Genomic DNA, 17,188 nt, shown 5'->3' on the forward strand with positions numbered 1-17,188 from the left:
TACCCTCGCGTCTTTTGAATCACATAATATACCCCTATTTTTTCCCAAGTTTGCACCAAATACCCCTAAACCGACCTTCCGTTAGTCCTCCGTTAAGTCGTGTTTATAATTCACAGAATACCCCTATTTATAAACTTATTGTACAATATACACCTATTTTGAAACTAAGTTGCACCAAATACTCAAACTGCTTTTAAACTGCAGAATTTGATTTCCACAAATCGTTCACCTAATTAATCAAATTAATCAACCTAAAAGTTAAACCTAAAACAAAAATAGAAGTAATAATCAAAGAAAATTGAAATGCTCAAACAACAAATCCAATACGAAATTGATTGAATTGAATTTTACTGTTGGTATACATATCGGTCAGTGCATTAGTCAATGCGGCACTACATCTAAATCCAGCAGCCACCATTGAGGAACGAACTCTCTTCCCAAGTGCAAGCAAACTAGACTCGTGAATTTACTTCATTATCTTATACGGGAAAAGTAATCTGATGGTTTTGTAATAACTGAACTTAATGCAACTGTTCGAGAAGCTTGATGTCACAGGAAGAGCTTGAGGCTGCTAAGGAAGAGCTTGAGGTTGACAAAAGAGCCCACCTTTCCACCTATGAAGGGAAGAGTTTGTGTACTGCATAGCCGTTTAAGGATGGATCAGAAACAATTTGAGGGGATTGGTTAATCGCAATTTGTTCCTCAAATTCAAATTTCACAGTGGGGGATGCTTTTTCAGGCCTGATCGGAGATGGTTGGCTGCGGTTATTCAAATTTCATTCCATCATTTTCCAAATTCCTCCGCCCAAAAGGTGGAAAACGGTACCAATTGGCATTTTAAACCAAGTAAAATCACAATCTTAGCTATTAAACAAATTAATAACACCAATCACTAGACTTGCAAATTCGAAACAAAGGGAATTACTGAGATAATTAGGAGGCTAAAACAAACAACAGTAGTAGAAGTGTTGAGCAGGTGCCACCTTCCGTGCTTCATTCATTGCTGGTGGTGGCACAAAAGTCATATAATCATCTCCCACTTTTTGCACTTTTTTGCTTGTATTGATTCAAGTGAAATAGACAATTTTTACGTAAATTAAGATAAACCCAGATGAGGAATTTAACAGAAGAACAAAACCCAGAAAGGAATTCTTGAAATTTAGAAGCACGCAAAACCCAAATTGAAAATATTGTAAATCGCCGGCGCCGACAATTAAGTCGATTTCTTGGACTCAGCTGCCGCCTCTGAATCGCCGTCGTTGTTAATGCCACGGAGGCGCTTAATTGACATTTCTTCGAGCAAAACTCAGTGTTCAAAGACAGCACTGAGGTCCATGGCACCAAAAACTCAGTTTTTTGAGGGACTTACAGTTCTGAGCGAAGGCGGCGATTCCTAGGTCGGTGAGTTCACGGAATCCCCGGAGTTTGAGGCGCATGAGGTTACGGCACCGGAGGGAAATGAGAACGAGGGCGTTGTCGCCTATGCTAACAGATCGACGGTCGCACCGAAGGGCGAGCTTGGTGATCGGGTCGAATCGGGAGAAGAGGGAAGTGCGTAACACCGGAACACTGTTGCCGACCAGAGATCGGCCTCCACCGGCGACCAGAGAGCGGAGATCGGACGCCGCCGGCGATCAAAGAGCAAGAGGAAGAACATCTGAGAGGAGAGAGAAAAAGAAAGAATTTGAGATTTTTTTTTTTTGGGAATTTATTTCGAAAACATGTATTAAGGGCAATATAGTAAAACGCCACTAACGGCAGACTAACGTCCGTTAACTGAAGGTGCATCTCATGAACAGTACGGAAAAATAGGGGTATATTATGTGATTCAAAAGACGCGAGGGTATTTGGTGCGTTTTTGCAAACCTCGGGGGCATTTCATGAAAAAACCGTTAAAATAATGTTTATCGTTATTTAACGTCCGTCCACGCTAATCGTGCTACTATTTATAGTGAAAGTACAAAATTACTCTTTTCACCTTACCTCCCCCTCACCTCTCTCTCAACCCCCTCCCCCTCCAGCCCAGTGGCTCGAAAGTGGCCGAAATATAAAATTCGGGCGAACTTATTTTTTTGTTTTTTTTTGTTTTTTTTTCTCTTTAACTCATTATGGTACCTTACTCGTAATCTCGTCGGAAAAAGTTATTGGTAACATTACTTTGTTCATAATTCATCAAAGAAGATGGAACGGGAGCTCACGTAGTGGTTTTAGTCGTAGAAGTGGTTCGCCGGAATTTCGTGAACAAGCATCAATGGAGGCAGTAATAATGGAGTTTTTTTTTTTTTTTTTACCAATCATTTCCCGTGCACAGAATTTGCATGGTGGACATGGGAGTGGCGCACAGAATTTGCATGGCTCCCATGTCCACGGCGCAAATTCTGTGCAGTGGTGCACAGAATTTGCGCCGTGGACATGGGAGCCATGCAAATTCCGTGCGCCACTCCCATGTCCACCACGCAAATTTCGTGCGCCACTCCCATGACCACTATGCAAAGTCCGTGCGCGGGAAGTTTATTTGAAATTCAATTTTTTTTCTTTAATTTTTTATATAAACTATATTTTCTTATATAAACTATAATTTATATATCGTTCTAACGCTAATAATTTTATAATACATGTTCATATTATAAACTATATTTTTATTTATATAAACTATGATGTATATTTATTGTTTAGCGCTAATAATTTAATAATATTTTCTAACATTTATAGATTAATAATCCCTAACATTTATAATTTTTTTTCCGCTAAAAATAATAATGCGGATTATATTCGATTTTTCGTTAACATAATAAATTATAATCAACTAAAATAATTATATTGAACAATGTAAATAAAAACAGAAAATTAAATAATAATAATAATAAAACAAATAAAATCGAAAATAATAAAATCAATAAAAATTAAATAAAACAAAAATAGTACAACAATAATATAAAAAAAAAGAAAAAAAAAATTCAAAGCTTGCTCTTCCCCTCCCACGCACAAGATTTGCGTGCTCACTATGTCCGCAGCGCACAGCCTCTGCGCCGGTGACATGGGAGTCGTGCACCAGATCTGCACGGCCCACATGTTACCGGCGCACAGGCTGTGCGCGGCGGACATGGATGGGCATGCAAATCTTGTGCGCCATCGAATTGGATTTAATTAAAAAAAGAATCTAATTTAAGGCAATTGGGTCGCGCAGCGTCGGCAAGAGGCCGGATTGCAGCTCCGGCGAGAGGGGTGTTCTCCGGTGGCTATGGTGCAAGCAAGAGAACGAGAAACGAAGATGTCGTGGGAGGCGAGAATACGGGTGAACAAACTCGACCGGAGTTCGGCTGAGGTGGTGTCGTCGCAACTGTTAGGGCTGCCGGAGGAGGAATGGAGGGAGCTAGGGAGGGAGGGAAAGAGCAGAGAAGGAGGAAAGGGTGATGAGGGGGGGGGTGAATTTGATTTTAAAGGGCAGGATTTTACTTTCACGCAATAAATTAGACGTTTTTAACGGAATAGGGCGTCGAATAAAAATCATATTATTCGACTAAATAAAAGGCTTGTGATAGTAGAAAAATGTGAAAATACAAAAATATATGAAAAAGTATAAATTCAAAGTTGTGTAAAACATATGTGAATGAACTAAATTTGCATACTATAATACAAAGTTGGGGATTATAGTTGTGTACTTGTACCGTTGTACGAAGATCTATCTAACAAAGGTAACCAAACTCGAATGACTGATCCAAGACTAATTTTCGAAAAGACTTGGGCATAACTGAGTCAGTCAAATGCAACATATATAGTTTGAACTGAATACAATTTTGATAAACGAATTTCTAATGTTAGTCTACTTACTATGTATTATTATTTTAATTAACTTTTGCGCTTACCATGTACAAAGTATTATATTTTAACAGTACGCTAACATTACAAGTCCATTCATCAATATTATTTAAATTTGTTATCGGATTAAAAAATTATAATTTATACTTTATACAAAAGAGAATTAAAGATTTGGCCCAAAAGGTTATTACTACAATGACATCTTTCCATATGATACCTTTCATGTCCCTTACTACTCACATTTTACGTCTACTCCTAAGTCAGCAAATCTTCATTTGCTTAGCCAACAGTTTACACATGCGGCATGTTATGCTGATTTTTTCCGTTTAGTTTGTCCTTTTGTGAGGGAAACCCCTATTCTATATTTTTGCTTAAACTTTTTTGCTAGATTATTTTTTTGGGTCAAACGTAAAAAGTTTGACCATGAATTATCAGTTTATCACTAACCTATAAGAAATAATTTAGCTTTGTGAGTTCTTGTTACTCTCGACTTAATATATAATTTTAGAATATCAACTTTTACAATTTTATCGTGTCTTGAATTCTATGAGAAGTCAAATGGAGCAACGTTTACGGACAGAGGGAGTAAGTCTCTTATTTTGCATTGAGTTTGAGTTCCTAAAAGCCTATAACTAAACAATTACTCTTTATCAAAAATTGCTGGGATAAAGGACTTTGAAGCAGAATATGTGGTCCTATAGTTTGTGTATGTATGCGTGTCACTTCCTCTATTGTTTTATATTAACTTAATTTTAGATATGAAATAAAAAAAAAATTGACTAACTACAAATATTAACTAATACTCCCTCCGTTTCGAAATACTCCCTCCGTTTCTTTTTGTTCTTTACGTTTAGCCTTTTGCACGTTTACTAACGACTAATTAATGTGTATTGAGATTCCTCTATTTTTTTATTTAAACAAGGAAAATTATGTTTATTTATAATGTTCTCATTCTTATCAAAACTCTGATATTGGAAAAATGAGAAAAATTTAATGTCACAATGGAAAAGTGTGAAAGATTAAATGACCCAATGAATTTAATTGGTGTCAGGTTTTCATTTTTCCTCAGAAGGTCCTCAAGATTATTCAAGTTGCGTGCAGAACGTTTCTCTGGACAGGAGCAACTTTGACCTCTAGAAGAGCTTTGGTTGTGTGGGAAAGGATTTGTCTGCCCAAAGCAGCTGGTGGCTGGAACATTACTTGTATGCCGAGTTGGAACCGTGCTGCCATCTGTAAGTTGCTCTGAAATGTTATGGAAAAAAAAAGATAGAATATGGATAAAATGGATTCACATTTACCATGTGAAGAACAACAATATTATGCAGATGCAAACCCCTAAACAAGCTTCATGGATGGTTAAAAAAATATTGGGAGCATCTGCATACTTTCAACATTTACCCCAGGGATTTACGGTGATAAATCAGTCTCATTTCTCTATACGGAAGATGTATGACATTATTAGAGGGGTAAATGTAAAGGTTCCTTGGAGAAGGTTAATTTGTAATAATTTTGCACCCCCTAAGTGTGTTTTCATTTGCTGGCTTGCTATCTTGGGAAGATTAGCTACGTGCAGCAGGCTTGCTAATTTTGGTGTGCAGTGTGCAGATTTGTGTGGCTTATGTGGTAACAGTGGTGAGACATTAGATCACATTTTTTTGAGTGCGCTATTAGTAGTGCAGTTTGGGGCAAGATTCTGGGTTGGTTGGGTTATAACATGAAGCCAGAGGGATGGCACAAGGAGTTGCAGAGAGCCATCAATGACCACAACAAGAACAATGATATACATCAGGTATACAGGTTGGCGTTGACCATTGCTATCTACCAGCTATGGAAAGAGAGAAACAATAGAGTCTTTAAGAAGATTATTCAAGATGTTGAGGGCCTTGTTAGGCAAATTCAATACATGTTTTGTATTAGAGTTTTTAATGCTAAAAAGCTATGTAAAATAGCTGCTAGGTTGTTCTAGTTTCAGTTTGGTGTTTCCTTGCAAATGAGCCTGTTGTAGTCTCTTGCTAGGTTGTAAACTGAATTTGTATCCCCTGTTTTCGTTGGTTTCAGCTTTGGTAATGAATGAAAAATATGACATTTACCAAAAAAAAAATGAATTTAATTGGTCAAAATAATCAATGGAAACAAATTTTGATAGAATATTAAAACATTTATGTGATAATATAAAAGGAAATGTAAAGAACATTTTGAAACACTCAAAAGAAAAACGTAAAGAACAAAAAGAAATGGAGGGAGTAATAGGGATAATTTATCTTTTCACGCTTGCCAATGTAAAAGTTTGGACATTAACTAATATCTCTAATTCGTATTCGTAAGAATTATAAAAAATTGATATTCCGAAAGTATATATCGTGACAAATCAAACAAGACACCACACGATTATATATTCTACAAATAAATCACAAATGATAGTTAAATCGAAATTTGTGAATAGTGTCAAAAGTCAAAGTGTCCATATTATTTCGAAACGAAAGGAGTACAAAGTAAGAAAGAGTAGTAATAAGTGATAGTACATAAATTGTAAGGTAGAAGATTTTAACTTATCAAATAATGATATACTATAATATCGTGTACATCGGGGGTAACTTCTACCCACTTGTACGTAAACAACTTTTAACATGTTTAATTAACTTTTTATAGTATGAATTTTTTTTAATGAATAAATTTTTAAGGATTACATTTTTACCTTTTGTACATTACACTAAGTATTAATAAGTATCATGATTTTAGTGATTTTTTTTCAATAGAAATTATTCCTCCAAAATACAGATTTTTTAATTAACTCTTAATTTTGTAATTTTAATTCTATGTTCATTACGCCATTACGTACTTGCAAATATCAAATCTTAGTTTAAGGGAAATGATAAATCCAAGGAATAATTCACTTCTTCCAAGGAAATCATCTTTGAAAAAATATGGATTTCCTTGGAAGAAGTAAAAATTTCCTTGGATTTATCACTTCCCTTAGTTTAATACCATGTATCTATCTATCTATCTATCTATCTATCTATCTATATATTAAAAGGCGTTTATGAGAAAGTATACGTGACACGTGGCGCTCTGCTTATGGGTAATTTGCTCTATGTAATCTTCATATGCATTAAAAAAAATCAAATATAGTTTGCTAAGGTTTGAACCCTTGACCTAGAGTTTAAGCAATAAAGCTTTTTACCGCTAAGCTATTACATGTTTCATGTAATTATTGAAAACAAAAACACATATAACTAAAAATGAATGTTATTAATGTAGTAACCGGGGCATCGCCCTGGCCCAAAAACTAGTCTATACTAATATATTAAAAGGCGTTTTGAAGAACGTATACGTGTCACGTAGACCTCTCCTTATTACGCCACGTCACCACTAATTAGCATCAGGACACGTCATTACAACCAAAAAAACATCTAATAAGGGTCGAACACCAAACTTCTTTGTTAAAAGTTACACTTCTTACCATCTGAACCAACTACAACTTATGTAATATCTTTCCATATAAGCCTACTAGTCTTATATGCACGCGATGCGTGCGAAAACATATAAAAGAATAAAATTATGTTATGTGAATATCTATTTCACATAAAAATAAGTTATGTGGCTGACTAAATATAATTATACATTAATAGAAATTTAATGATTTTAAGTTAACAATTTGCATGCGACGTGATTCCTTTAATTTTAGTTTCAAAAACACGTTATAAATGCCAACACTGGGCTAAAATATTGGACTCAAACAAAGAAGTTTACGAAATGCCCAAGTCGGAATACTAAACCTACCTCCCTTTCGATTATTAAGTGAAATTTGTACGAAATCTGACTAAACGGAGTAAAAATCTACCTTTCTTAGACCCATTTATTATTTTGTTAATATCATCCCTTTCTATTGTAAATTAAATTTGTACGAAATAATTCTTTTATCATAATTTTTTATATCACAATAAAGTAAAAATTCAATAAAGTTACCTCATCCAGCAAAGATTTATTTAATGCAACACCGATGACATTCAGATCTAATTGATTTTCTATATATGTATATATTTTGTGTAAGTTAACTTTATTGAATTTTTAATTTATTGTGTTGTACGAAGTAGTTGGAAATAAGTCTTTGGAAATAAGTCTTTGGAAATGTATTGTTGATTTGTTGGCCCTCTTCCTTTTCTATTTCTCTCTCTTCCTCTACCTGAACCAAAATTTATTCTCTCTCTTCCTCTACACCATTACCATAGTTTCGAGCTATCTCTCCAATTACCAGCGCATGTCGTTTGTTTTCTCTCGATTTTTTTGAGAAATCATTCCTTCATCTAGCAAATACTCAGATCCCCAATTTAATTTGAAGAAAATCACTCCAGAAATCTTGATTTGTTCTTCGTGTTTAAAAATATCTGAGTTTGTGTTCAAAAATCTGGGTTTGCGTGTTTGTGTTCAAAAAATAATTTATGGGTTCGTGTTTTTTGTGTCCATGTAAAATCTGGGTTCGTGTTCTTCAATTTCATCAAAATCTGGAAATGTGTGCGATTTGGTGATGGGTGAAGGCTTGATTGATGATGGGTGTTGTTAGAGTTTTTCTGCCGTGATTTTTGTTATGGCCAGCACGATGTTGGTGGTGGTTCTCGACATGTCATGGTTGATGGTGGGCGGCTAGTTTGGATATTGACGGTGGTTTTTATTCTAGGTTTAAGGGCGTGTTCGGCGGTAGTGTTTGAGGTAGCGGGTAGCGTTTTGACCTAGTCAAGACGCTACTTGTAAAATCTGTAAGTGTTTGGTAAAGTAGCGATTTAGGTAGCGGTTAGCGGTTGAGGTAGCGGTTGGGTAGCTTTTGTCAAACGTTAAGGCCATGTTCGGCAAAATTAGCAGTAGCGGATAGCGGATAGCGGTTAGCGGTTAAGTAGCGGGTAGCGGTTAAAGTAGCGAGTAGCGGTGAATAGTAGCGGGTAACAGTTAGCTGTCGAAGTAGCGGTAACTAATATGAGTGTTCGGTAAAAGTAGCGGTTGATATTATAAAAATAAAAATAAAAATAAAAGCAAGAATATTATTTAAAACTTTATTATAAATTTGTCAAACGCTACCCGCTACCTTAACCGCTACTAATTTTAACGTTTGACAAAAGCTACCCAACCGCTACCTCAACCGTTAACCGCTACCTAAATCGCTACTAAATTTTACAAGTAGCGTCTGAAGGAAATAATGCCCTTGGTCCAAGTATGCATTCTATGTTAAGTCTAATAAATGCGGTTCAATATTAATTAACAAGTTAATAATTCAGTGAGATCAAGTGAGCTGAATGCCTAGCTAGAGGCCGCTTCAGTTCAAGTGGAATTAATGATATTAATCCACATCTTACTCTTGACTGAACCCGTAGGGTCACACAAATAGTACGTAAACGGATCAAGTATTTAATGGCATTAGATACTCCATCTATGGATATTCGGAATCGACGGATCTTGGTTTCAGTGGGAGCTGAGATCGTCACAGGCAAGAAATGAATACTCCGGAAACGATGATATTGCCGGAAACAGAAATATGGATCGTATCGGAAATATAAATATTATCCAAGTCGTAGATGTTGCCGGAAACGGAAACATGGTACGTATCGGAAAATATTATCGGAAATGGAAATATTGCCAGAATCGGAAATATTGCCGGAAACGGAAATATTGTCAGAATCGGAAATATTATCGGAATCGGAAAATAATTCCGGAAACGGAAATATTAAATATTTGTTCGAAACGGAAATTGATTCCGGAATCGGAAATATTAAATATTGTTCGTATCGGAAATGAATTCCGGAATCGGGAATTTAATCGGAAGCGTATCGTACGAATTAGCATCGGACGAGGCCCGCTAGACGAAGGCCCAGCACGAAGCCAGGCCGTCGCCCAGCGAGCCAACGCACACCAGCGCACGCCAAGCCTCGACCAGGCCCAGCGCAAGGCCAGGCTCAGCCAAGGCCTTGGGCGCGCGCGCGCGGAGCGCAGCAATGGGCCGAGCGATGTGCGCCTAGCGTGGGCCGCAAGGCATGCGCGGGTGTACGGTGCTCGTGCATTGCTTGTGCGGGAATCCTGAAGCAATCAGGATTCGAAGTGTGATTAAATCCTAAAACTATTAGATAATGATTATTTAATTAGAGTCCTAGTAGGGTTATAATTAAATAAATTAGTATCCTAATAGGATTCCAAAACCCTTTCCATAACTCTATAAATAAGTGCCCAGGGTCACATATTTTCATAGATTATTCAAGTATTCAAAGTGAGTTTTTGAGAGAAAATTCAGACACATTTCTTACCTAAGAGTGCCGAAAATCTTTAGTACCTTAAGGGCGATTCTAGTTGGTCAATCTTAAGGCGGATCCGGACGTGCTGTGGACTATCTACGGAGGGACGACACTTGGAGTCCTAAAGACTTGTTCTTGTTCGGTTCGGGCGCAGCTAGGGAAGGCACGCAACAAAGAGTATGCATCTAAACTATGCTATATGATTATGTGTAAATAATATGTATTCCTGGCTAAATGGTTTTTCCGCATGATTTATGAATTGTCATATGTATCATAACCTAACAGTGGTATCACGAGCCCCTTATTATTTTCATAATCTAAATTGCATGAACATGGTTAAATATTACAAATTTGCATGAATTAAAAGGGGTGATTAATTTTCGTAATTGTTAATTAATTGCAAATTGCGTTTATTTAATTATACGTACGCAGTTTTTCGGCAGTTTCTTCGTTACTCATCCAAATCGAGTGATTTTTGTGTCAATTCCGCATGTAAGAGGCATTCTAAAATTTTGACAAAAATAGTCTTTTTCGGCCGAACCCAGAATTCTCAAATTCGAAGCCTAACTATGACTTTTCGGAGGTTTTAGTTTTTCGAATGCAAAATTTCGTAAATTTAAGATGTTAAATTAAATATTTGCGATTCTTGTTGATAAATCTTGAATTTTTGATTGACCTACTGTATATGTTTAACAAGTTTGAATGCCTAGCCTTGTTAATTATGCAATCTAATTTGTAATTATGATTAATTTGTTGAAAATTAGAATAATTTAGAATTAATTTGATTTTCATAATTAATTATAATTTAATTAGAAACCTATGATTAAAAACCACCATAAAAATTGTAAATTTATGATAAATTTTAAATTTTTATGACCTAGGCTTGAATCCATAATAATCGGAAATCAATTGAATAATAAATTTTCGATTTTTCGCCCTAAAATTATGAAATTAATATTATTTATTAATTTGTCATTAATTTTAAATATAAATTTTAAATTTTTTATGCGATTCGTTCATATAACTTGCACGCACAAAGCAATGGACGCTTCGTGTTACCCTTAAGGGGTGTTGTATAGTGCGGGCATGCGACGACGAGCAAGGGAGCTCGTCGCCCGTGCGGCACGAATGCAATGAGCAGGGGCATGGTGCACGAGCACAAGGCAGTAGCCCTGCCTTGTGTCGTGGGCCACGAGCTATGGACGAATGGGCATGGGCGAAGGCAAGGCACGGCAGTCGCGTGTGGGCAGCAAGCGAGCTGCGCCACAACGCGCACTGCCTCGCGCGCAGCGAGCGCAAGCTCGCGTGCCACGAGCGCTGCGCCCAGCGTCGATCGCGCGCAGCGAGCAATTGCTCGCGCACAGCGAGCGATGGCTCGCGCACAGCGAGCGATGGCTCGCGTGCATCGAGCGCTGGAGCGCGCGCAGCGAGCGCTGGCGAGCGCGCACAGCGAGCGATGGCTCGCGTGCATCGAGCGCTGGCGCGCGCGCAGCGAGCACCACTTGTGCGATGGCTTGCGATGGAAGATGCAGCAGCTATGCAACGAGCGCATGGGCTGCGCGCACATGGCCAGCGATGGCTGTGTGCGTGTGGCCCATGGGCGTGCGATGCGTAGGGTGTTTGCGTTGCGATTAGATCGTTTTGAATGTTTAATTTGAAATTTTTCAGTTTACGTAATTTTAATTAATTTTAAAATTAATAATTTAAATTATTTTCTTGGATTTTAATTTTGAATATTGTAATTATAATAAATTTTATTTATTCTAATTATTTTACTAAAATTAAAATCATGAATTAATTTAAATACGACTGAAATTAAATTAAACTTTTTGGATTCAATTATAAATTCATATGAGCTTTAAATTTTAATTAAATTTGTATGTTTCCGGTTAGACTAGAAATACATTTTTATGTTTAAAATTAGTAAAGCATATAAATTTATTGGTTTAAGTGGGAGCGCTTTTTAGTCATAAACTCTTGATTAGGTCTACGAATCCTTAAGGTTAAAACAACTTGATTAGAATTAATAAGGACTGAATAATTGGTAGATTATTGGTGCCCTTGATTAATTGCTGCAAATGTTTACGTGATGCATAATGTGTTTTACTAACCAGCTATGTGGGCCATTCATGATAATGAATGGGTGAATGGTATATATTGTATATGTACTGTTTTGCAGGTTATGAAGTGACTAGTATGGCCCAAATAGGATAGAAAATATGGTCTGCGTACCATTAATTTGAATGTAATTGGTCTAAAGTACCAAAGTTGTTTTTCAATTCAAATATGGTCTGCGTACCATCAAATAGTTGTAATTAGTTTTAATTATAGCTTATCCTATTTGAAGAAAATGGTGCCTCCCACGGAGATTTTCAAGACGGACTTTGAAGTCAAAGCTTCAAGATGAAGTCGGGCCATACTAGATCACCTTTATCTTATGCATGCTTTAAGTTATTTATTGCTTTAAATATGTCTTAATTATGCATAAGATTATGGCTTGATTATGTTGCATGATTAAGGATTTTAGTTCACTTAAAATCTAACCAACATAGTAAGAGCCTTAAGTTCCAAACTTAAAAATTGAGTTAAAAGGTGCCATGCCAAAATATACACTTGCTTGGATATCCTTTACATCAATCTAGTAATAGTTTTCGCTCAGCGAGGTGTTACTTATTGGTCTTAAAGGGGCAAGGTACACAAATAATTGTGAGTACATGTTAGTTTTGGTGAAACTCAACGATATAAGTAAGGAGTCCTTTTATGTCGTGGCAAAATCGATAGGTTTACCTAATAAGTTCTTAGACGTACCTATCAACCAAGAATAGTTTCTAGACTATTAGCAAAAGGCTTTTGCTTACCTAAGATGTTCTAGGATTAAGTCGACAAACTGTGCTTAGTTCTTCAATGATTTTAGGATCTTGGAATCATTTTATTCACACCTGCCGGAACAAATAACTTGAATAAAATGCTTAATAAACATTGAATTATGCATGTATGCTAGGATTTAAGTTTATTAAGAGAAACTGTGAATGGTTATTTATTTGTTTATTCTTTTCAATTGTAGTTTTTAATATGGCAAACAACAATTCATTCAACATTCGATCAATTCTCGAAAAGGAGAAGTTGAACGGGAAAAACTTCCTTGACTGGCAAAGGAACTTGCAAATAGTTCTTATGCAGGAAGAAAAGGAGTATGTCCTAGATGAGGCGATGCCCGAAGCCGCAGGCGACGGGGTCACTCAGGCAGCCCTCAATCGTTGGATTGATGCCAACAAGGATGTGAAATGTCTAATGCTCGCCACCATGAGTGCGGATCTGCAGAAAACGTTCATCAACTCAGATGCTTTCACAATCATCAGTGAGTTGAAGAATATGTTCCAAGATCTGGCTCGAGTCGAAAGATTCGAGACTCATAGGCAAATTCTTGAGACCAAGCTTAAGAAAGGCGAGCCCGTAAGTCCACATGTTCTCAAAATGATTGGACTCATTGAGAATATGAGTCGGCTGGATCAGCAATTTTCTCAGGAAATGGCTATAGACACCATCCTCCATTCTCTTCATAGCGGGTATGATCAGTTCAAACTGAACTACAGTATGAATAGTCTGGACAAAACGCTCACTGAGCTTCACGGTATGCTGAAAACCGCTGAAAAGACGCTCAAAAGTGATAAGCAGGATGTGCTTATGGTGCGTGGGGGCAAGTTCAAGAAATCTGGAAAGAAGAGGAATGCTAAGAAAGATGGCAACAAGGCCAGCCCAACTAAGCAAACTGGCGCCAAATCTGTAAAGAGGAAGGTCAGTCAACCCACTTCTGAATCCGAATGCTTCTACTGCAAGAAGAAGGGGCATTGGAAGAGAGATTGCTTGAAGCTAAAGGAAGATTAGAAGAACGGAACAGTCGTTCCATCTTCAGGTATTTTCGTTATAGACTGTATACTTGCTAATTCAACTTCTTGGGTATTAGATACAGGTTGTGGCTCACACTTATGTTCCAATCCACAGGGACTAAGAAGAAGTAGAAAGTTAAGCAAGGGTGAAGTCGACCTACGAGTGGGAAATGGAGCACGGATTGCTGCATTAGCTGTAGGAACTTACTATTTGTCGTTGCCCTCCGGGCTAGTTTTGGAACTGGAAGAATGTTTCCATGTTCCAAGTCTTACTAAAAACATCATTTCAGTTTCTTGCTTAGATGCTAAGGGATTTTCCTTTTTAATAAAAGACAATAGTTGTTCGTTTTATTTTAAAGAGATGTTTTATGGATCTGCTAGATTAGTCAATGGACTTTATTTATTAGATCACGACAAACAAGTATATAACATAAATACCAAAAAGGCCAAAAAGGATGATTCAGATCTCACCTATCTGTGGCATTGTCGATTAGGCCATATAAACTTGAAACGCTTAGAAAGACTTCAAAAGGAAGGAATTCTAGAACCATTTGACTTAGAGGATTATGGTAAATGCGAATCATGTTTACTTGGCAAAATGACAAAGCAACCTTTCTCTAAAGTTGGAGAAAGAGCAAATGAACTATTGGGTTTAATCCATACAGATGTATGTGGACCAATGAGTACAAATGCTAGAGGTGGTTTCAGCTACTTTATCACTTTTACTGATGACTTCAGTAGGTATGGTTATGTCTACCTAATGAAGCATAAGTCTGAATCCCTTGACAAATTCAAGGAATTTCAGAGTGAAGTAGAGAATCAATTAGGCAAGAAGATTAAGGCACTGCGGTCTGATAGAGGCGGTGAATATCTGAGCTATGAATTTGATGACCATCTGAAAGAATGTGGAATTCTATCAGAATTGACTCCTCCTGGAACACCACAATGGAACGGTGTGTCAGAACGGAGGAACAGAACCTTGCTAGACATGGTCAGGTCAATGATGGGTCAGGCCGAACTTCCATTAGAATTTTGGGGACATGCACTAAATACAGCTGCACTCACTATAAATAGAGCTCCGTCTAAAGCTGTCGAAAAGACTCCATACGAATTATGGTTTGGAAAGCCTCCAAATGTGTCTTTTCTTAAGATTTGGGGATGTGAAGTATACGTCAAACGATTAATTTCAGACAAACTTCATCCAAAATCTGACAAATGTATCCTTGTGGGCTATCCAAAGGAAACAAAGGGGTATTACTTCTACAATACATCTGAGAACAAGGTGTTTGTTGCTCGAGATGGTGTCTTTTTGGAGAAAGATCACATTTCCAAAATGACAAGTGGGAGAAAAGTAGACCTCGAAGAAATTCGAGTCGAACAACAAACTCTAGAGAATGCTCAAGATGACATTCAGGATGAAACTCAGAGATCTTTAGAAGAATCTGGTGAGAATCATGGTCAAACTAGAAATGTTACCCCGCGTAGATCGCAAAGATATAGATCTCAACCGGAAAGGTACTTAGGTATTCTGACGAACGAGAGCTATGACGTTCTATTACTTGAAAGTGATGAACCTGCGACTTACAAACAAGCTATGACGAGCCCTAGCTCCAAGCAATGGCAAGAAGCCATGCAATCTGAATTAGACTCCATGTCTGAAAACCAAGTATGGGATTTGGTCGATTTGCCAGATGGCTACCAAGCCATTGGAAGCAAATGGGTTTTCAAACTGAAAAAGGACAAGGATGGGAAACTTGAAGTTTTCAAAGCTAGATTGGTTGCAAAAGGTTACAGGCAAGTCCACGGTGTGGATTACGATGAAACCTTTTCACCAGTTGCAATGCTAAAGTCTATTCGGATAATGTTAGCAATCGCTGCATATTACGATTACGAAATATGGCAGATGGATGTCAAAACTGCTTTCTTAAACGGAGTTTTAACAGAAACTGTGTTTATGACACAGCCTGAAGGTTTTGAGGATCCAAAGAATGCTAAAAAGGTATGCAAGCTAAAGAAGTCAATCTACGGATTGAAGCAGGCATCCAGGAGCTGGAATATACGTTTTGATGAAGCAGTCAGTGACTTTGGTTTCATCAAGAACGCAGACGAATCTTGTGTATACAAGAAAGTCAGTGGGAGCAAAATTGCTTTCCTAGTATTATATGTCGACGACATATTACTTATCGGAAATGACATTCCTATGTTGAACTCTGTCAAGATTTGGCTTGGGAAATGTTTTTCGATGAAGGATCTAGGAGAAGCACAGTACATATTGGGCATCAAGATTTACAGAGATAGATCTAAAAGGATGATTGGACTTAGTCAAAGCACTTATATCAATAAGGTGCTTGATAGGTTCAAGATGGCAGACTCCAAGCGAGGCTACCTACCCATGTCTCATGGAATGACTCTAAGCAAGACTCAGTGCCCAAAAACACTTGATGAGCGTAGACGAATGAATGGGATTCCATATGCATCATTGATTGGTTCAATAATGTATGCTATGATATGTACACGCCCGGATGTTGCGTACGCACTCAGTGCTACGAGCAGATACCAGTCAGACCCAGGAGAGGCGCATTGGACTGCTGCCAAGAACAATCTGAAGTACCTGAAAAGGCACAAAGATGACTTCCTGGTCTATGGTGGAGATGATGAATTAATTGTTAAAGGCTATACGGACGCAAGTTTCCAAACCGACAAAGATGATTTCAGATCACAATCTGGGTTTGTCTTCTGCCTCAACGGAGGAGCAGTAAGCTGGAAAAGTGCTAAGCAAAGCACCATTGCGGATTCTACAACTGAAGCGGAGTACATTGCTGCACATGAAGCAGCAAAGGAAGCTATATGGCTAGGAAGTTCATAGGTGAACTTGGTGTAGTCCCCTCCATTAAAGGACCAATAGCCCTGTATTGTGACAATAAAGGAGCTATTGCACAGGCAAAGGAGCCTAGACACCACCAGAGAGTCAAGCATGTACTTCGTAGATTTCACCTTCTACGAGAGTTCGTTGAAAGAAAAGAAGTCGAGATAAGCAAAATTGGAACTGATGACAACATATCAGATCCATTGACTAAACCTCTGCCGCAGGCGAAGCACAACTCGCACACTGCAGCTATGGGAATCAAGCATATTGGAGAATGGCTTTGATGTCTCTGTTTAATGTTTTAAATTTTTAGAGTTTAAATCTTTGTAAAACATTATTGG

This window comes from Spinacia oleracea, chromosome 5 (assembly GCF_020520425.1).
Source record: "Spinacia oleracea cultivar Varoflay chromosome 5, BTI_SOV_V1, whole genome shotgun sequence".
Classification (NCBI taxonomy): Eukaryota; Viridiplantae; Streptophyta; class Magnoliopsida; order Caryophyllales; family Amaranthaceae; genus Spinacia; species Spinacia oleracea.